The following is a 23144-nucleotide window of genomic DNA, read 5'->3' on the forward strand; positions in this document are numbered from 1 at the left end:
CCACAGAGCCCAAGATGTTCAGGTTCCACGGCCACTACAGCTCACCAGCATCATAGCAGAGCTGAAAAAAGCTTTGTAATGTGCTATGGAAAGTTCTTACAGCAAAGGGAACCGTGGGCAGGTGAAGAAATAATCTTTTAGATCACCTGCACATGAATTTTCAGACATCACCTGTAGGTATCTGTGTCCTGCCTCCTCATGTTCTCAGCAGAAAAACAGAAAACAGAAGAATCATGCAGAGGCAAAAACTCTTTGTCAGGCTCTGGGTCTGTTTATCCAAAGTGTGATGAAATATCTTGATGTGGGTTTGCAGTTAGGGGAAATGGTTTTGTTCAGCTTCAGATACTGGGGTGAAAACTAAATCTTGAAATAAAATCTCCCAAATATTTTCTTAATATTTTTTTCCTGTGGCTGAACTAATAATATTTAAGAAAATAATAAGGGACCTCTGGCAAAAACCAGCTGGTAACATGCATATATATAAAATCTTCTACTAAAAGCTCAAGGGTGAGATTTTGATTTGACTGATGACCTGTGGTCCAAGGGGAATAATGTAATACATTCCCTTTGGATTCCTCTGGGAAGCAAAGGCACCACATGAGCCCAGGTTTAAGGATCCGCCATGCCCAGAAGGTGAGATAACTCCCATTTCTGAGCTGAGCTCACTTGTATATTGCAATATTCCGTTCATTCAGTCTGCAGATACAGACCTGCCTTGTGCATCTTAAAACTGATATTTGTCATTAGTCTAATAGCAAGGCAAGAGTTTCTATGTCTGAAGCCCCCAAAAATCCCAACAATTTGATTTGTCCTTTTGTGACATTTCCTTATCTGCGAGTCAGTCCTGAGTCCGTATTTGTTTCTCTGATAAGGAGCAGTAAAATCTATTCATCTTTATAAACACAAGGAGGCTGAGTTAGTATTTTAGGGAAAATTACTGAACTGCTCCAGAACTAAAGAATGCAGCTACTTTGCTTTTCTGGTGCTATAAAAGGCTCTGTGCCTTTTACACATTCTTCCTTCCAGAGTTTTAATAAGAAACAACTTTACTGACAGAGTAATGGCACAGAAACCCCACTCTAACTGATTGCTGAGCAGTAGCCATAGCAGTGATACCTTTTCATAAGCTTAACAGCCAAAATTCAGTGAATCTCAGCCCATGTGGCTGAGGTAGCTGGATATTATCAAATGTGAGGTGTCAGAAGATAAAGATGATTGAAAAGAACCGTAACAATCACTGGTGAAACCTGTAAACTCTTCAGCCAGGATCTTCAGTGGTAGTTTGATGCCCTAACTTTAATGGGAATTGGCAGTAAGATGTTCCATAGCAAAATGTAAGTTTTACAAAGAAAAGGAAATGAAGCGGAACTTTTAAAAAGCAGTACATAATTTAAAGCCTGGAAGAGATGCCTTATAATGAGAAACTTCACATTTGTTCTGCTTTACAAAGTGAAGATTGAGAGCCTCTTGTTTGCATCAAAAACATCTTTGCAAGTTGCAGAGATAATCAAGTTATCTTTAATCTATTCTATATTTTGAAAGGGGAGAAGTGACCTTACTGGGCTGTTCAGCTGGCAAGTCCATGGAAAGACCTGCAGAGCTTTTCTCCTGAGTCTGATGGCTGCTAATGACTCTGAGAAATGCACATATGAAACCTCCACAGAGCCGAGGAAGCACAAGCATTTCAGAACACTTGCACTGAGGTCCTTCATTCCTTTCCTATTGCCATCCCAAGTGCACTTTCTCCACTCAGGGCCTCTCTTTTATGCATCCCATCTCTCCCACCGGGCTGTGTTTCTCTGTCCAAAGGGACAGTATTTCTGAGGGTGTATCAGGATGATTTTACTAAGGATCTCAGGGAGTTTCATGGCTCTAGGCTGCTGTGTAAAAGAGCACAGTGTATCACCTCCCACTAAATATTCTTTTAAAAGTTGATAGAAATCTTTCTTCTTGAGCTAGAAAATGTGCTGCACTGCTTCTCAATCCCAGCTTGTCCAAACATTGTCCCTCCGGTATATATTGATCAGAGCTGGTATCCTGATCTCTTGACTGCTATCAGGGAAAAGATAAATCTTAAGATGGATCAAAGTATGATTGTAAACAGCATTTTTTTCTATCAAGGTGCCTCTTTTCTGGCTTGTGTAAACAATAAAACTGCTTATGTGTTGTAATTGATTGTAAGTAGAGCTGACTTGAACCATTCATGCTGTCTGAGTGATTAAAATTCTCCAGATGGATCCTCAAAATGCAAAGGTCATATAATTAGTCTCCCTTTAAGTGAGAAATTCTTTCTTCAGGGTCTATCTGCAAATAGAGTGGAGTACATAACATGGGTATCTCTGCAGAGTTCAGTTCAGTATCTTCATGCTGTAACACTTCCCAGGTGAGGAGAAAGGTCCAATTTAAAAGACATTTTATACTTAATAGTGAATGTCATATGAGCAGCAAGGACCTTTATTATGAAGTTTTTAAGTAACAAGCTTAACTTTTTATTCTGTGTTTTTAATCTCAGTTTCTCTCCTTTGGTCTGTATTAACTACAGATGCATTTGCTACAAGAAAATATGACTTTAGGAAGATGCCAGATTTTTATTTTGCTTATTATAAGTAATGGAAAGAAATAGTTGCTAAATTATTTAGATAATCTGGATTGCATTATTAATTGACTAATGAAATTATTTTGAAAATATAGAAAAGTCATTGTCCCTTCTGCTCTGTTTTTCCAAAAGCTTTTATTTTGATTAATTCACCAGATGCTGAATCTAAGTGTAAATCTAAACCACGAGTTTCATCTTGTATTTTCTGCCTCTGATGTATCTGTAGATGGTTGAAGTTTTTCTCATACCTAGGACACGTACACACACTCTAAAGCAGAACTTGAGTGCAGCTTTTCTAATAATGGACTTTATTTACATTCAGACCAGAAGAATAATTTTAGCTAATGTTTTCTGGGATGCAGAAGGGCTGAGAAATATTTAATTGACAAAATTTCCAGCAGAACTTTGGGATGATGTGTACAGCAGTGTAAACACAGGCAAAGTGATGACAAATGAAAGCTTAGCCTTTTGAGGTCTCATGGAAGGCCTGGATTAAGGGACTCTTCATTTAGTTTTGCACCACCTCAACATCCCTCACCACATTTTCCTTTTTCACTGTTGTCTTCTCCACTTTGTTACCTCACAAGTGACTCTTGCCTACCAAATCACTGTCTTTAAGTTTCCCTCTAAATGTTTTTAAATTCATTTCAAAACTCTAACTCTGGTGGGGTTGAATTCTACCTTAGATTCAATTCTAGATGCAGTTTTCTGTGGTCATGGAGGGAAGTCTTTATTTGGATGCTGAGGAGTGTCAATGGCAGATGTACAGCAGTGGTTACACTCTGGTTTTGGACTCCTTCAGGCAATTTTCTCTATAAATGCCAGGACTCTCACTGTGGCCAGAAAGGATTTTTTTACCTTCAGGAAGGCTCCATTAGGAGCTGAATTCCTTTAAATTATTGTCTCTTTTTACAGATGTCCTGCTTTATAACATGACTAATTCAATCTCGCTTAAATGTAAGAGTAACCTCATCCTAAAAGCTGAAAATCTTCCTCAAAACTGTCTTATGGTTTTAAAGGACCATACAATTTTAGCAAGGCTGTTCTATTAATAATTTACTGTTTCTCTCTTTTCTTTCAGAGTTATAGCCATTGTCTTCTTTATTTCCACCTTTTGTTTCTCTCTTTCTTTTGAGCTGTCTGGAAGAAGGAGGAAAGCTTGTAAGGTATTATTAAACCCCAGCTAGGGTTGTCTATCCTGGACAGACAGACTCAAATGTCAATGTCACCTTTCTAAATTTTGTTCAGTGGGAATTCTATAAAGAACTGAGTTTAAGACATCTGACCTTTTAGTCATTGTATTTAACAATACGGACATCTTTGTGCCTTTTAAAATGCACATGAAGCTTCTGGTGTTCAACAAGTATCCTAAATAAATATATATGAATTAAAAATGGAAATCAAAGAGAAAAAAGTGGTTGGCTTAATCCTTGAGAACTCAATTCCAGCATTTAACCAAGGATAAACTGACATGCCACCAAATGGAGAGAAATAAGGAACTTCTGGAAAATTGAAAAGTTTGGGGGAAGCCATAGCTAAAGATCCTTATAAGTAAAAAGTAAAGTTCTGATTTTTAAAGAAAATCTAAAATCTCTCCCTTGCTTTCAAAATGCATGTAAGAACATATCAGCTTCAATCAGCATTTAAGTCTAGGATTCCTTCCCAAAATAATCCATAATGTCCATTTTAAAGTAGAAATAAGTCTGTGCCAGTCAATGAATAGTAAAATCCTAAGGGGTTTTTCTGCGAGCTGGAGGTTTTCCCTCAGCCTAATTTCTTCTTTCGTTGACCTGTGAGACAGTTAAACATGGCTAAAGGAAAAGTGTGAGCCTGCCAAAGGGGATGGCAGGAGACAATCCATGAATGACAATACGGAAGAACTGTGTGTCCTCAGAAAGAGTTCCTGGCCCCAGCTGGACGATCCACAGGGAAACAGGGACATTTACAGCAAATCTTTGATCCTCACTGGTCATTCTCTTAAGCTGTCCCTTCTTCAAGAGTGCAAGGAAAGGAACAGGATGCTCTTCCCTCATTAATGAGCAAGAAGCTCCTCCAGGTGCCCGGAGGGATCAGCAGCTTCTCTCCCACCAGATACAGAACTGAAGAGTTTTCCAGACTCCAGCTGTCCCCACAGCTGATTTCCCAATTCCCCAGGTAGACACAAAGCAGATCCCCTGTGCCAGGGCTGCTCCTTCAGGCTGAGGGGTGAGCTGCCTTCTCCGCCACTTGGAAGAAAGGATTTGGTTTTCCCCCTTGCCCAGCTTTACATGCACAGTTTTACCTACACACCTCTCTGCTCGATCCTGGGAAGCAACAGAGTGTTGTTTCCAGCCAGTGGTCTGCACTAAATAAACCCTCTGCTGCCTCTGGAATATGCTGATAAATTTCAATCAATACTGAGCACGGAGTCTCCACTCCTCGATGGGAGCACGTTTTTCACGTGGCAGGCACATTGCTGAGGCTCCAGAGGCTGAATCCCTGTCTGATGGCCAACATCTGGGCCATCCTTTTTTACAGGCAAACATTCTGGGTCATCATAAACTGCACTAATCCCCCTTGTTGAAATTTGCATTTCTAAACCAAAGAGGGCTCGTGATGCATTGGTCCTGTCACATGTTGTGGTGTTTAACCAGGGGGTAATTAATTGGCTGACTTGCCATCCGTTAGGGCAGACAATTTAGATTTACCAGCAGAAACAAAGTATCCAACAGCCCTGCTGGGGTGGAAAGCATAGGGAATTCAGGGGATAAGAAGAAAAGAGCAAGGCTGAAGCAAAAATCAAATTAGCACTAAAACCCTCGTGCTGAAAATGGTGACAATTAGAAGGAGCAAATTGGGGAAAGGAAATTTTGTGCTTCAAGCAGGCAGAGCTGGGCACAAAGGCAGAGGAGTGGAGAAAAGAGCAATGTCCCTCACACCTTGTAATGGGTGTTCATGAGCTCCCTTCTTGTGAGGTCTGAAATGGGGGCCCAGTGGCTGGGCTGAGGGCTCCCCTGATCCCCCAGATATCCGTGGCTTGAAGACCCCCAAAAGGACACCGCTACGACCCCCAAAGTGGCTGTCACTGCTGAGCCATGTCATGGCAGCTGCACTGCCACAGCTGTGATGGGCAGAAATCTGGTCCAGTTGGTTTAAAGCACCCAAAACACAAAAACAAAAAGAAAGAAATTAAATAATCCCATTGCTCTGAACGCATTCCAGCAAAAAACACCAGCTGAGAGATCTTGTTTCTTGGAAAAAAAGCAAAAAATAGAAACACTTTGTTTTGAGCTCAGTTTCTCAGCCCACCTCTCCTCCTGCCCTGGCATGGAGCAATACTGCCCCTGCAGACTGCAGAGAAGTGAGAACCAGCACCTCTCTACATCCATCCCTCCATGCTGCTGTTACAGTTTCGGAGCAATTTCTACCCTGAAGGTAAATCCTGTCAGTCTGTCCATCAGCCCAGCCACATGGAAACAACTGCAGATTATTAAAAATATCATGAGCTCGCCAGCTTGGGGACCCAGCGGGCTCCGGGGACTCTCTGGAATCAGTGTGGAAGAAAACAGCAACTTTTGTCTAAGTGGCACAGCTTTTACAACATGCAGGGAACAGTTCTTTATATCTACTGTCAACCTTGTGCTGCTCCGGTCATCACTATCAGCCAGCTGTGCCATGGAACGCCATGGAATGCCATGGAACACCATGGAACGCCATGGAACGCCATGGAATGCCTCTCCCATGCCAAGGGACTGAGGTGTTGATCTGAGCCCTGATGATTTCCCCACAGGCACTCAGAGCAATTCCCAGATGTATGGTTTGCTCCTTCTTTCCCCCCCATGTGTCACAAAGCTGCAGAGTAGAACCAAGAAGGTTGTCTCACAACTTGTCCCACCGCAGGAACTTTGTGGAGATGACACTGAGGGAGGGGAGGGCTGTGTGTGCTGACATTATTGGGTTGAAAGATGCTTTGATGGGGTTTGGGAGGAAGGCTGGGATCTTACTGAAACTCATGGTGGGAAGGTGGGAATGATATAGAATTATATAAGCCATATTATTATATAGAGTTATATAATCACAGAGTGGTTTGAGTTGGAGAGGACATTAAAGCTCATCCAGTCCACCACCCCTGCCATGGGCAGGGACACCTTCTGCTGTCCCAGGGTGTTCCAACCCCCATGTCCAGCCTGGCCTTGGACACTGCCAGGGATCCAGGGGCAGCCACAGCTGCTCTGGGCACCCTGTGCCAGGGCCCCACCTCCCTCACAGGGAACAATTCCTTCCCAGTATCTCATCCATCCCTGCCCTTTTGCTGTGGGAAGCCATTCCCCCTTGTCCTGTCCCTCCAGGCCCTTGCCCAAACTCCCTCTTCAGCTCTTTTGGAGCTCCTTCAGGTGCTGGAAGGGGCTCTAAGGTGCTGGATGGGCCCTAGGGTCTCCATCTGAATTAATAAATAAGGGTTAGACAAAGTAATTTTCCAACTCTGCCTCCATTTTCTTCTCTGTCCCATCCTCTGGTTAAAATGCTTTAATTACAGAAGTCAGGATATTTTTCCACTTGGCAAATGAGGGGAAAATGGGTCAATCTCAGGGTCAGAAATGAGGGAAGGAATCCCAGCTGCCTTTTTGAAGAGTGCTGTGTTTGAACTGCAATCTCCTGCTTTCCCTGGCAATGAAAATCCCCCTCAGTAGATGGTGGCAAAGACTGCTGCTGAAAGAGGCTCAGTGAGATGCTGACTTCAATCTCTCTGCTGAACATTCATTCTTTTATGTAAAAAAAAAAAAAAAAACAACCAAAACGAGTGTGCTTTGAAACTGCTGAATGCGAATCCTTACCAACTTAGACTTTTACCCAGGTGAAACAGCGAGAAACTTTTCAGTCTGGTCATTGTTCTTTTGCCTGGGTGACTTGTCATCTGAATTTTTTTTTCTTCAGAAACATCAAAATCAAGTTCTTTTGGCCTGTCTGTACCTTATATTCTAATATAAATGCTTTACTGGAATGATAAGCTGGCAGAACTCTGTCTTGGGACACAGCCCATGCAGTCCACAAGCAGAGTTACCTTTACAGGCTTTGAGCCAATTGTAAAAAGAGAAAACTAAAAATATGTTATTGGAAACACCTATTTTTAATAAAAATCATATCTTAATTGAATAAGAGATTATTCATATGATTCCACTTCCAGAGGGGATCAAAAGCACATGTAAAAATTACAGAATTTTGATAAAATTGCCAAAGCCTGATGTTCACTGGCTTTATATATCCCTTTTTTAAAAAATCTGAAGAAAATTACTATGCAACAAAAATTTCCTCTTAGTTTAAGACGTAATTCAGGAAGTTATCGTGGATTGACTCTCAAAGTCGCCTTCCCTGAAAAATGTTTATTCCATATTTGGCTGGTTTTCACTCTTTGTCTCATTTCAGTCTCACAAAACCGAGAACACAAAGTTGAGGGACGTTGTTTGGGACTTGGACAAGAAAAACAGATGCAATAGAGTTTTTTGATCTGCTCCAGTTAGAAATGAAATGGATTGTTCTCTATTTTTTTTAATTAGTGTGTCTGAACAATTTTGACTTTTTGGGACAATACCAAGCCAGAGTTATTCAAAATGTTCCCAAGATCCAACAGAGTAATTCAAATTGGGGTGTCCTATTTACTGTTCTCTTGGAGGAGCTGGAATTTTCTGGCTGGTTTGACTTTTCTTTACCCTCCCAACTGAGTGGCAAAGGATGAGTCTGAAATGTGTCTGGCAGATCCCAACCAGGATGGGGACCCAAATATGCAGAGTAGGCAGCATTTAAAGGCAAAGATATCACAATTCAGCAGGAAAATGTCACCAGCAATTAATGGCAGAGCTTTTTCAATGGCACAGGGTGCCCAGAGAAGCTGTGGCTGCCCCTGGATCACTGGAAGTGTCCAAGGCCAGGCTGGACAGGCTTGGAACACCCTGGGACAGCAGAAGGTGTCCCTGCCCATGGCAGGGTGTGGAATGAGATCGGATTTAAGGACCCTCCCAACCCAAACCACTCTGTGAGTCTGTATCTAGAATTGTCAGAAAAGGAAGATACATTTTGTGTGGGAGTATCCCTGAATTCAAACACTCTTGGTGTGGATACGAAAACCCAGCGAATCAGTAACACCCCCAGAACACACTCAAGAGGATAAACTTTCTTTTCATGAAGATCCCTGTCCATACTTTAGAAGTTAAACCCATTGTGGCTTCATCACACAATATAAACCAAGGAAGGCAGAGAGTTTTTAAGTTAGAAAATGTGTTTTTCTTATCCCGATATTCTCAGGGTAAGGATTACCCTGGATCTGTTTGTTGTACTTTCTGCTCCACAGGCTGGTCTCTGGTGACTTACTGAGGAGTATGTCTTCTGAAATAAAAAGCTTTTTCTTTAAACAAACTGTGGCATGGCTTTTCATCCAGCTGACAAAACAAAACAGAGAACGTTTTCAGCAGTGTGTGGGACTGGGTTCGGGGGGCTTCTGTTTACATGCAAGAATTACTTGAGGCAATGAATCAAATTGCTGACAACTTGTGTTGTCAGGACCCTACAGTTTCTTTTTCTTTGTGTAATAATATTTACTCTCGAAGGACCTGCAACTACAGCCTCAAAATGTCAGTGTAACAGATAAATTTCACTTATGAGATACAACAGACACTTCCTTTTTTCCTTTACCATGAGGCTGTGGTTTCTGCTTCTGATAACTTTCCTCAGTTCTCCCCCTACATTCATTTTTCTCCACTAACTTCTGTAAGGTTATTCTTCATATTGATCAGCATGAAAAAAATGCACATTCTGAGGCAGAAATATTATTAAAAAGCTTTTGCAAATCTCAAACCCGGCTCATTTATTTTATTTAAATAAGAACAGATTTTTCTGAATTTGCTGCCATTTCTCGGTAATAGCCCATGGTGCATTAATAAAATGTGTTTTGTTGCTTGCAGTCACTGTAGGTTTTCCAGAGGTTATCCCAGTAATAAAAAGCCTGTTCCGATATGTTCTGTAAGTGAAATAAAGAAAAAAATAAGGTCAGCCCAGCAGAGAGGTTTCAGTGGCATTCCTCAATCTGTACAGGTTTGAATCCTGATCCTGGTTGGTTGCCCTAAAAAAGGAACCAAAACCTTCCTCAGTTTGACCCCTGCAGTCACTGAGGTGCCCAGCAGAAGATGTTGCTGCCTGTGGAGAACAAGCCCATGGTGTGACCCAGCTGTGGTGTTACAGTGCTGCAGTCAGTGACACGTGTTCCATTGATTTCATCTGGATTTTCATCAAAAAGAAGTAAAAATAGTCCAGTTTTTTGATTCCTGAGGAAAAAAATTAAGATGATTAACCTTAAACACTAATAAAAATGCTCATAAAAAAGTGCCATGTTGAGTCCAGGCAGGCTAAGCAAAGTCATTATGTCGCAACCAAGGAAACAAATTCAGTTTTAAAAATGGTAGAACCTGTGTTGTCATTAGTCCTATTATTGTTATCCCTGGAGGAAAGAGGGAATAAAAAGTTTAAAAGATCCTAGTATATTTCTTAATGTTTTCATGAGTCCTGAGTCACAGGTTTTTTTTTCCTGGGTTGGAGCTCTAATAAGAGGGTAATTTTCGAGTTGGCTGTGTGTCAGGAGTATAATCTTTATCCTGCTTTTTAGAACAATTAACACTGGGAAGGCTGTGATTGTGTTATGTGCTGTTCCACAGTAACTACTGCAGGAATTCCCAAAGACAGTATCCTCAAAACCCCACTGCTCTGTTTAACTAACTCATGTGCTATTTAACTAACTTAGAGTGAAACCATGTACTCAAAACTCAGGCCATTGTGGTTGTAGCTCTGGTTCTGAACAGTTGAAAACTTCAGGTACTTTATTTGCAGTTTTTTTGGATTTTGTGGCGATTTAAATAAACAATTTCTCAGTAATAAGGTCTCAGTCTGTAGCTCTGTCAAGCATGAGGCAGAGTGGGGTCAGGCCTTAAAGTGGTTTTCATTAGAGATTTCAGTTCAGATTTTAGATCTTAATTCTATTTTTTTTAATTAAAAAAATTGGATCAGTCACATAATACTCAGGCAACACCTTGGAAATCAGTGAAACTGGTCCTATATTCAACAGCAACACAAACTTCTGCTTCTGTGCTTGTTTCCAGCTGCAAAAGGAGTAGATCCACAGATCATTTTGTAGAGGGTTTTGCCAGTTCAACCATGAACCAGTGCAAGGAGACAGTAGATTTCAGGAGGATGTGTTGAAATGTTGATTTCTTCCTTTTCTTTAATGTGTATACTCTTGCTTTAATTTTTAAATCAAACTTTGAAACTTCTAACCAGACATTTGACTTTATTCCTTTTATTCTTCATGTAAGCCATGTTTTAGAAAAATGTATGGCATTTTATATAGAAAACACATGGAAATGTATATTCTGAAATTATATGTACCAGTACAAAGCCCAAAATAAGTGTAATATAATTGATTATGGGAATTAGTGTTAAAAGGGGAGGAGAAGTGGCAGAAAAAGGTTGGGATAAACAAGGAAAAGTTGAAGGAAATAAGAAGAGAAGGGCAGAAACACAACGAGCTGTATTATTTCCTTAGGGTATGGGAATATCCCCAAGCCTGGATCTCCAGCTGACACAGATCTGTGGCTGTACATTGATAGCAGCTCATCAGTGTCAACACAGATAATTCAGGATTTCCCTCCCAGACTCTCAGCACGTCCCTCACCACCTCCACCACCCTTCAGGAGGTTGCTTGAGGGACTGGGAATGAGCCTGTGACAGCAGGGAGCAACGATGAAAGTTAAGGATTGGGGTTTAATGGATTTAAGACCCCTGGCCAGTGCTGCTCCCTGGGGAGCTGTAAAGTCACTTATTTGTGTATTTGTCCCACTTGCTCTCTGAATGGTGTCCAACTCACATGATGGCACCTGGAACGCTGACAGCATCTCTCTGTACATTTCACTTCACCCATACAATCGCTATTCTACAAAATTCTTACCTGTTTCCTTCCAAACTATCAGAATCAGCCTCATTCTGCTTTGTTGAGCTTAGCAAAAGTAAAGAGAAAATTTTCTTGGAATAATGAACCAAAATAATATCATATTTTATAAAGGCAGTTCCAGTCCTGCCATCCAGGAAATGATAGCTTTATGTAACAGGGCAAGGGCTGGCTTTTGAGTAGAAACCATAATAAATGCATTAAATAAAACCATGTGGTGCTAATTGATTCAAGGCCTGCTCTATTTTCCTGTGCTGGCACTTCCTCCTCCTTTAGTTCAGCACAGATTTGGTATTTCCTGAGAGTCTCAGGTGTTAGAACAGAAAATGCATTTTTATTTGTACGGTGTTTGTCATGGTAAAAGCATAGAAATGTGATGGTTTAGGGTCAAAGTGTGAGCAGAATCTTGTGAAAATAGATGAATGCAAATGCTTGGCTTTCGAGGAACTCTACCTGAGTAACCAACTGACCTGCAGCAATAATGAGGCAAATAATGAGGTCAATAATGAGGTCAATAATGAGGCCAGTCGATGGAGTTTGTTCACGGCCTAGGCTTCCAATGTTTGCCTTGACCTGGCAGAGGGCTGGAGATCAGCCAGGCACCAGGAGAAACACCCAGCACTCCCAGGAGCCAGCCCAGAGAACCGCCCTGCACACACTGTGCCAGACACGGGACATTTTATTTCAACTCACCTGGTAATGAATATTTTCTTTAGAGCTCCGTCAGCTGAACTTATTTAATGTGTAAGAGTCTCAACTTTCTTTTAAAAAGAGGTTCATTTCTAGGCTATGTGGCTGAGAAGGCAAACATGAACATGAAGTGGGAAACAGGAAAATGCAAGTTTCGGAAAAAGCGCTAATGTTTTATTTTAATCTCACATTTCATGGGTGTGAACTTTGCATTTTTCAATATATGGCATTAGCAGCAGCTCGTGTTTTATAGAATTTTCTTTTTCATTTAATTAAGCCTGAATGATCTGAGAGTATAGAATTTTTCTTGTGACCAAACGGTTTTTAGAGATTTTCTTTTGTCTTGTAGACCAACCATGGTCCAAGAATGAAGAGCCTTGTGCAGGAGTGCTCAGTAAAACAGACATTTATTGGTACCTGTACAGAACAAATGTCCTACAGATGTTTTGGCTGAATCCCATCCTTTGTAGAATGGTGCAGAGCACAGCCCACCCCAGGCTACAGCTGGTGATGAGTGAGATGAGGAAAGAGGCAAACCTTGGGAGGCAGGAACTGATTCTTTGTCCTTATCAAGTGAACTCAGCTGTGATAAGTGCACATGTGGCCTGAAGGTGTTCCCCTCTGCTGATGGGCGATGATGTGCCATAACTGGCTCAACTGCACTGATATTATATCAGCTGTATCACCTTAGAAGGTGTCAAAGACTCCTGAAATGTCTGATCCACAACATTCCATCATCCAGGTGTCCATGATCCTCAACATGACATCATCCAGTTGAAGCTCCCTGCCCCAGGGGAGGTACCTGGGAGTTCCCCCATGCACCTGAGTGATATAAACCCAATAGAGGGGCCTGGGGCTTTCTGCTCACTGCTTCTTTGGGATTTCTCCTCTCCCCCTGATGGATCCAGACTGCAACTATTGCTTTGACCAAGATGTCTAAACTACAACAACCAAGTCTCATTGCAAGGCTTAGAGGGGGTGAGATCTTTCTACTCTTACCCTTTCCTTCTCTTTCTTCTACATTTTCTCAAGTGATATTTTTATGCTTTTATATTGTCATAGTCCTATGGATAACAACAACCAAAACAGCTCCATACATGTTTTCCTGGGCAACCCAATTTTTCTTCAGTAACCCCTCCATGTGTAATTTTACAAACATCGTTCAGTGTCATTTCACTCTAATCTGCCCCGAGGGCTCTATTAACAGAAACCTGGGTTATTCTTGGCTTTTGGGGTGGGGTAACAACCTTGTAGTTGGTAATGCCTCTCTCCCACTTTGTGTTAGCCCAACAAGCAGCACTGCAGGGCCCTGAGCAATGGAGGAATCTGACTCGTTTCAAGGATATTTGGGAAGGATGAAAAAGCACACGTAGGAATCAAAGCAGTGTGGAAGACCCTAAAGTACTTTAGCAATAGCAGCCCAAAGATTTCTTATTCCTTCCTTAAAGGCTTGAAACACATTTTGTAATTTTGGAAAATGACATTTTATGGAATCACAGAATGGTTTGGGTTGTCAGGGACATTAAAGTTTATCTTGTTCCAATCCCTCTGCCATGGACAGGGAAACCACCCACTGGATCAGGTGCTCAGGGTCCCGTTCAACCTGGCCTTGGACACTTCCAGGGATGGGGCATTATGTAACTGGGCTTTATCTCTAGACTGAAAAACCCTCACCACAAACAGTAACTTTTGTTTTATTTCCTTGTAAAGGAAAAACCTGTTATTTTCACTAGGGAGGTGAATGATGAGTACAGAGAGATCAAACCTTCTTTAACATTATTATGGTCTTTTACAATCTCCTCTTTATTATATGAGAGTGTCTTTATGGGAATTATAAAAGAGCCCTAGAACAGCAAACATTTCTTTCACTAATTTTCTTTAATAAGAAACTGGAAAAGACTGCTTGGGGTCATCTACTCACATCCCATAGGTTGCCATATCCCAAGGTTGCCATATAAATGGATGCTCAGTTCTGAAGGGTACCTAAAAACCCATCTGAGGTGATCTATCCCCTACAGCCTGCACCACTTATCCCAGAACACATTCAGGACCTCAACTCAAAGGTCTTGTTAAGAAGTACCCCAGAGAAAAAGAATGAATGATCTAGGAAATTCCCAGTTACTTTTGTTTCCTGCAAGAGCAGCAGTATTGCTGCTGGATAATACTCCCAAAGGTGTCTATAAATGTTCATAAATTTAAAGTAAATTCTTGAATTTTTCTTTTTTAATCTACTTTTCTTTTTTTCCCCCCAGACAAGCAATTTGTGATATCGCAGTCTTTTCTTATTTATGCATCTGAAAAGGCCTTGTAGATGAAACAACAAGATCCCAAGGCCATATGAAATTTTGATGAGGCATTTTCTTCCAGGGGTGAGAAGATTGAACATTTCACCTGAAAGTGCCTCTTTTACTGAAACTGGGCCACTCCAGCCCTTCAACTCACACAGCCAAGACAGCAGCCCACGCTTGGAGTTTGGATTTGCTGGTAAGAACAAATTCCTGGTGTGAGAAATACCCCTCCAGCAGCAGCCAAGGTCCTTTCCAGCCGCCAGCTGGCTCCCAGCAGGTATGCTGGATGCACATCTGTTTGCCCAGGACCTGCTGAGCTGTGACCTGCCCTGGGTGGAACAAGCACTGAAGAAAAGCCTCCCACAGCTGGGGCTGGCTGCTCCTGCAAGGCAGGGTTTGTGCATCCCACCCTCACACGTCGGTGGAGAAGAAAGAAGTGTCTTTTCACCAAAAGAAACAGCCAGAGGAGGCCCAGTGCTTCAGAGAACTTGTGTTGCTCTCTCCACGGGTGACTTTGGCGTTGTCCCACCCTCCCCTGCTGTCCCTGTGCAGCCATCCCATGTTCCCTGCAGTGCACAGCTGGGTTTGTCTGCAGGACGGGTGTCCCTGCTTATGGGAATGTGGTGGCACCATCTCTTGGGACTTGTGACATTCAGGCTTCAGCTCTGCTCTGCAAGGGTGAGTTTCATTTCATTTTCATGCTGGAACAAGGGAAAGCAGTTATTTTCCCAAATATATTTAATAAAATATAAAAATAAGATGGTAGATGCTGGGAATAGGTGCTGCTGCCCCTTACAGTCATATTCAAATTGACTTTAAACATGTAAAATTATTTCTAAACTGCAATGAACAGCACTACACGTACATTTTGGGCATCTACATTTCCTGTAGTGACTCAGCTAGAGGTACTATTCTTGAATAATATTCACAGGGCTTTGCATCTCAGTGTGTGCATTTTCCTTATCCTTAACACGGAGTAACTTTGAAAAATTGTAGTTCAGGGAAAAAAAATAAAAATTATACTTCAATATCCTTCCTAATGTGTTAGAGTGCATATGTTACATGGGCAGTGTCTCTGACCGTGGTGGGGGGTTGGAACTTAATGGTTTTTGAGGTCCCTTCCACTTTGGGATTCTGTGATTCCATAGAAAAGCTTTGGCACTATGCAAGTGTTTGCATCGACCTAACCTGCAAACATGAGCCCTTTGTGTTGCATCTGCTCATTAAAACTGGGCTGGTGTGGAAATGCTTCAAAGACAACCAGGAACCAGCCCAGCTTATTCTGGGAAGTTGTTTGAATGGCAGAGCAGAAAATCTGCAGCATGTGTGTGGAAATTGGTTGCTCTGGGGAAAAGCAGGATAAATATGTTAAGAAACCCAGGCCTGAATGGGGCTAAATAACAATGTGCATGTTTCAAAGTATGTAAAATAATTTTATACTTAAAAAAAAAAAATCAGTATTTTCTTGGTTCTTGGACTTAATGACAACCAGTTTTTGGCTACCCTCACAAAGCTTTGTGAACAGCTCCGTGTATCAAAACAATCTCAGGATATTGTTCAAGCTACTTATTCTAATCAGTTACATTCCTCATATCCCTTTTTGCCTTGTCCTTTTAAAGCAACCAGAAGACAAACACTGGGCTGGCTCCTTGCAGCAGAGGAATTTCTCCCCATGCCTGGATGCAAACCTGACCAAATCCTCTCCACTGTCCTTCAGTGTTCTCACCAGGAGCTACGTGTGGTAGGATGGGTGGCCTAAGTTACCTTTTTTTTTTCCCCCAGGCTATCTCATGAGACAAGGGACTTTTGGTGATATTTTACTCCCAGGGAAATATCAGTTTAGGTGTAAAGCCAAGCCAGCATTGCTGGTTTGCCAGCCTTGAGGGGAAGGCCAGGTGAGCCCAGGGCTGTCCTGTTAGAGGCTTCCTTGAGGTTTGAGGAGGATCTGGGATGGCAAGGTCCTTAACACCTTCTGAATCCCAAGGAAGTGGGGGATAGCTGCAAAATTATCTTCCTTTCCTTCAGGTTTGGTGACTACAGCCATGAGCTGGGTGTATTATTGTCTGTGGGAAAATCCTTGATGCAGCATTCTTGGAAGTAAAGAAAATACAGAAGACACAAAAAAAAAAATCTTTAAAAAGTAGTCCTTAGAGCAATAACAGATTTTTAAACACCCACAGGTGAAGGCCCTTCAAATTTTAAATACTTACAGTGTAAAATGTCTGATATATCTGCCAAGACAGCAGTGAACAGTGAGCAAACATCTTGTGGTAGCTGGTTCTCTTTGCAGCTGGAGTACCAAACCACTCTGGCACAAGCCTCAGTTTCTCTAAAATGAATCAGGTACCCTCACCAGGGCTGCTCTTGGAGCCTTCCATCCCTCTCTGCCCTGAGTTCTCCAGTTCTCCAGCATGTCAGTTCCTCAACTTAAGTGTTAAAATTCCTAATTTCCTGGCTCTGGCAGCAGCTAACTTCAGCAAACTCTGCCTCCTGCAGTGCTGGACACCTACAGCTTCTGCCTCGTGAGGTTTTACCATGCTCACACCATACACCTTTGCTAGCCCAAGTGCTTCGAACCTCCTGGCTTCAGAAACTCAGTGGTTTGATTGTTTGCTGAATTGTTCTCTTTCAAACACCTGCCTTAGCCCCTGCTGCGCTGCCTTCACCCCTCACCCCCCTGCTGTCTGTAATTCCACAGCAAGCTGGACCTCCTGGGATGTTCATTAAGTAATATTCACTGCTGTGGCACAGATAGAAGGAAAGGAAACTACTGAGAAGCAGCCCAATGTAAATGTATGAATTCAGTTCTCAAACACAGCGGCACAGAAGCTCAGGCATGGTTAGAATATCAGAACTGCTCTCCAGCACTGCCTGCTGAAGTGAAATGTTTTTAAATCCAGTTTCAGGAAGGCACATATTAACCATTGCAATAGGCCAGGCATCCTGCTCACTTGGTTTGGATTGGGAACAAGTGTTCCAGGATTCACTCTGGACTGTGTGACACAGCACTGTCAAGGACTGACTCATATTTGCCAGTTTGGTAGGTGTTATTTAAATTTTTTTCAGTCCAAGAAACTTTTTTCATGTGTTAATAGTACTACTGAAGCAAAGAAATGCTTCAGCAGTGCTTGGTTTGGTAATATCACCGTGAGGCACCAGAGCACTTAGCAAATGCTGTTAATGATTCCATGAATACTGAGCTGACTGCTGAGTGTGCCACTGTCACAGGAGGAATTTTCAGTGGGGATGAATTGTTCGTGTGTCCGTTTCCTGATACATCCTGATACAGGACAATCAAATATTGCACTGAAATGATAATCTCAGAGAAGCTGGGCTTACATTTGCCAGTCACAGCAAGGAAATGGGATTTTTATTTGGCACCTTCAAAATTGCATTGAGGTTTGAGAAGGGATTTGTGTTCAGCAGCGTGGAGCAGAGCAAAGTTCTCCCAGTCCTGGTCAGTTCATGCAGGAGAGAGAGTGGGATCATGATGCCAATGGCTCTGTGTGAGGAGCATCAATGCCATGAGGGTGGATTTGATGACCTTAAAGGTCTTTTCCAACACAATCAATTCCATGATTCTATACTGTGTGTCAATTGTACTCTCCCAGTGCTGTTTGTGTTATGTTTTGCATGAGTTGTCTTGAGTTACATATGAGTTATACTGGTTCTGTTATATTGTGTGTGTTTATGCTCCATAGCATGAGAACCTATTTCTCTCCACCACTTGGTGCAATTCTGGTGAAATCTCTGGGTTTTTTGCCCACCAGACATTCACTATCAGACACGTCCCTCCTTTTTCCCCCTTTTCCACCTTCCAGGTGTCCTTTGCTGCAGCTGCGCTGCAGGACCGGGAGCTGGGTCTGGCTGTGGCGCTGGATTTCCAGCTGCAGCTGCATTTCCAGCTATGCCCTGCCCTCTCGTGGCGTGCTGCCGGCCCAGCCGTGCTTATTTCTTGCTGCTCCTACACCAGAGGAAAATAAAAGATTGCCTGGTGACCCCTCAGAGCTGCAGCTGGAGGGCTGGGGTGGCAAAGTGCTGCACCCCACCTCTCTGCTCCCCACGTTGCCTCTGTCGGCAGCAGCACACCCCAGCACCTAAAATCAACGAGTTTTCCCCTAAACAGCCCAAAACGAAAGGCATGTTTTTGCCACCTGTTATACATCCTGCCCTTTTATGGATCCTCTCATCTAAAGCCTGCACTCAGGGACAGAGATACCTGAGAAATCTCTAATGCCAATCCTTTCCTCTTTTTTAGCCAGAAATGCAGCTTTTAGACTCCTTTTCAGACTCTTAATCCAGTCAAGCACCTTTTGTTCTTTTTTCAGACCTTCCTCTCAATAATTGTTCCATTCCCTTCCACAGGTTTGCTCCTTCCCAAGTTCAATGAAGCATTCAAGTCTTGTACAAGCCAGGCAGAGGAGGTGAGTAACCCACATTTCTATGGATCCCATCCCTGATGCTGAATTTAGACCTCTCAGTGCAACAAGCAACAAAAGCAAAGCCTGCAGTGGGCTCAGCTGATGCCTTTCCAGTCAAGCCACCATCCTTTCCCAGGTGATAGGATTACTTTGCTTTCCTAAGCCTTTTCATATGGTTAAAAAAATCCACCTTTTCATCTTACAGCCAGACATCCCTTTCTGCTTATTTGTCTTATTTCTCCTGGGGGTTTTGGCTCCCTTGCTTGGCTTTACTTTCTTCCATGCAATTTTGTGTCCTCAATTTGTTCTCAGCATTCCAGGACTTCACTAGACTCAGCTACAGGATTTCTTTCTTATTTTCCCCCTTTCTCCATCCCTTTCTGCAGCTGTTTTACCACATCTTTGCCTCCTTGCCCTGTAGGAGTGCCCAGCTTGTATTGATGGACAGAAGTTTCAACATTCTAGCGGAGGAAATAACGTGTGTAGAGCCAATTAACCACCCAGACAGTGCAGCAGCAGCAGCAGCCCCAAATCTTTGGTGTCTGAGACACACAATGTGTTCAACAATCAGGAGGTACTGGGTTTAGCTTCATCAAAAGCTGAACCCCAAGTTATTTGCAAGTCACCTGTGGCTTAAGTCTCTGTAGCCTAAATTAAATGAAGTTTTGGGAGCTGCTCTGGAGCTGTTCATCTACTGCAAAGCTCTGAGTACCAGCAGAACCCTTCTCTCTCTTCATTCCCATTCATTAGAAGAGGAAGAAATAATTTTCTTAGTGTGTGAGACAAACCCAGACTGAGGAAAGAATTGGAAATCTGCCCTGTTTTCCTTGAGGAAGGTGTCCTGTGCAGTTGCCTTGCAGTGCTAGCGCTGCCCTTTAGTGCAGTTTCACACAGTAACTGTTTCTTCAGTGACTCAACAGCAATTTGAAATCTCTTGAGTTGTATTTGCAGCTTTTTTTCAGTAGATCTTCCATGCCTGTCCAGCCCAGCTGAGGCACCATCACATCCACACCTGCTGGAAGGGGAAGTTTTTCACCCAGCAAAGGGATGTTCAGAAATGATGAGGGTGATGGAAAGCGCCTTTGCTCTGAACTGTGATGAAGTGATTACTGCTTGTGTCTCTTTCAGACCTTATTTTCTGCTAATTGTGACAATATATTCACAGCAGGCCTCGAATTTTAATGGCAGCTTCCAGCCTGGCAGCCCATTAAGCCCCTGCTATGCTGGCAATCATTTTGAGGGTCTTTCTATTGATGGAGGCTGTGCAGAGTTTTCACAGGAGCTGTGACTTAAAAGCATCTGTCCCCACCAGGACACGGATGAAATCAGCAGAGTGAACAGCTCCCAGCCTCAGCTGCTGGTGACATCTTTCCCTGGATGAGGTGGGGGTCAGTCTCTTCTCCCAAGTAACAAGGGACAGGACGAGAGGGAAAGGTCTCAAATTACAACAGGGGAGGTTTAGATTGGATATTAAGGAAAAATTCTTCATGGAAAGGGCTGTCCAGCCCTGGCACAGCTGCCCAGGGCAGTGGTGGAGTCCCCATCCCTGGAGGGATTTAAAAGCTGTGTCCATGTGCCACTTTGGGTCGTGGGTTAGTGGTGGCCTTGGCAGTGCTGAGATCTCTGACTCGATCTCAGAGGTCTTTCCTAACCTAAATGACTCCGTGATTCCCTCATGCTGAGGCTGTGCCAAGCCAGCACTTCTCCACACGCTCCCCAGCTCCTGAGCTGCACCGGAAATTTTATTCCTGTGATCATCTGAGAAGAAGTGGAAATTGTTTCGTCTTTCTGCACCTGCTTCTTATTTTTTCAAAGCAGGAAAAACCTGCGTGCATGGCTCAAAGCACTGCCGGGGTTGGCCACAAGATGGTAATGCAAGACAAGAATTCCTGTCGGGAACGATCTGCTCATGGAACCATGAGCGTGAACCATAGAATTGTTGAGGTTGGAAAAGACCTCTGAGATCTCAGATCGTCCCACAGCACTGCCAAGGCCACCACTAACCCATATCCCTAAGCTCCACATCCACAAGTCCTTTAAGTCCCTCCAGAGATGGTGGCTTCACTGCCCGGGGCAGCCTGTTCCATGCTTGACAACCCTTTCAGCGAAGAATTTTTTCATGATATCCAACCTGAACCTCCCCTGATGCAAATTGAGGCTGTCCCCTCTGGTCCTATCAAATTTCCCCTCAACTGTGTGAGGGGGATCAAGCAGGAATGACTTTTTATGACACTGTTGTGCCTTGTGTTTAAAAAAAGAGCATTTGGCTCAGTTGGAAAATGGATTAATTTCTTGGCAGAAAGATACATTCAGAACTGCAACAACTTCACCATTTATCCTCAGCTTGCTAGGCTGAGGCCCAGGGCCTGGGGCCTGGACTGAGCAGATAACAACACACCATTTTCCGTGTCAACCACTGCCTGTTTTCCTTCGCAGGAGATCCTTTGTTTTCATTGTACTTCTTCCAGACAGCCAAGATGCTTGGCCCAAACACTCAAGGTCTTACAGAAAACACATTTCACATTCTTCTGCAGTAGCAGCAAGAACATTTGGAAAGAGCCCTTTCCTCAGTGCCTTTGCTCTCAGGAAAGCTGCATCTTTGTCTGATTAGTTTTGTTCAGCAGAGATAAGAGCAGAAGAACAGTATGAGACATGGATTTTATGAGGTCTTTGCAAGGAGCTGCTGCTATGCCTTGGCACAAAACACAAAAAATTGAAACATATTGTCTTGATATGAATTCCAACTTCTTGGCACATTGCCCTTTTGGGGGTGTAGTTCACCTCAGTGCTACAGTGACTAATAACAATAAAATTGAATTTTTTCACAGCTAGAATTGACAGCAGAAAGGTAAGGGGAACTGGAACTTGGGTGAACTTGTCCTGGGTAGAGATTTGCTGTGAAGCCATGGAATGGCTGTGGCTGAAGGAGAGGGGCTCTGACACCCAGCACTGCAACAGCACTTGAGAAAACGCTGTTTTATTTCATTCAGAGTCACCAGATCAATTTTATTTTTCCAGCCTGAACCTAGAGAGTGATATCCTTACCTCCAAAACACCTTCTCGACAAATATTTGCTGCTGTTTGATTCCTAGTCATGCTACAACCCAACAACATAAGTTTGCAATGTGATAAAATCAGGAGATCCTCTTTTGGAGACATAAAAGCAGCCTTGTCGAAGACTTCACTTTCAGAAGGACCCCAGGCATAAACAAGAGTGCCTGAGCTGTTCAGTGCTCAAGTTAATGATAAGGACAGATGTATTAATTAATTCTTAGGACTGGTAAAATAATATCATTAGATCATGGCTGTAGCTGACAACTAAATGGAAATATTTGACCGTGGCAGGCCAGGTTAGAAAACATCTGTGTAGAGTTACCCTGACCACACAGTGTTGATTCCAAATCAAAGCACATCTGGGTGAAATTTTTGGTGTAAATAAGTTGTTGATGAAATTTTTTACATCTGCAAATGGTGGCAAATTCATTCTGATTTTCTGTTTCATGGTCCCATGACACTTTTTATTTGTACTGCTAAAATAGTCCATTCTCAGCTCTCCAACCATTTTTGGACTGTGAGCATTTCTGAACTAGAACTAATCTGTTCTGGTTGTTGAGAATACTTCAGTAAGTTATTTATATTAAGCTTTTCAAACCCCAGACTGAATCCTTTTTCAAGCAGCACATTACCAGTTCACAGAGAACCTAGAAATGGTCTTCTGTTGCAAAATATCTCACATGTTACCAATCATATTCCCATTTGAAATGTTCAGGATTCATCAAGTTTTCAGCATTAATTCTCAGCTTAGAGACACATAAAGTGAATAATATGTCCCTGTGGAAGGGAATAGGGAGAAGTTACTTTTAATATTTGTAAGTGTACTCGTGAGTCCATCAATAAAGCTGCATTGTGGGGTCCAGCATCAAGGTTGAAAGGACACATGAAGCTAATCAGAGAGGATTCTCTGGGGTTTTGATAGCTGTCAGCTGAACAGGAGCTTCTTTTGACTCACTCAACACACATTCAGGGAGGAAATGATCAATAGGCAGCATTTATATTTGTCTCTTAAAAAATCCCTCACTTAGGTGGGACTTCCACCTGCAGAAAGGCTCCAAATTATAGCTGACGGTGACCTAACCAGATGTGTTTGAAATCAAAGATTGAATTGCTGCACATCTATATAG

This window comes from Coloeus monedula, assembly GCF_965178545.1.
Source record: "Coloeus monedula genome assembly, chromosome: 8".
NCBI lineage: Eukaryota > Metazoa > Chordata > Aves > Passeriformes > Corvidae > Coloeus > Coloeus monedula.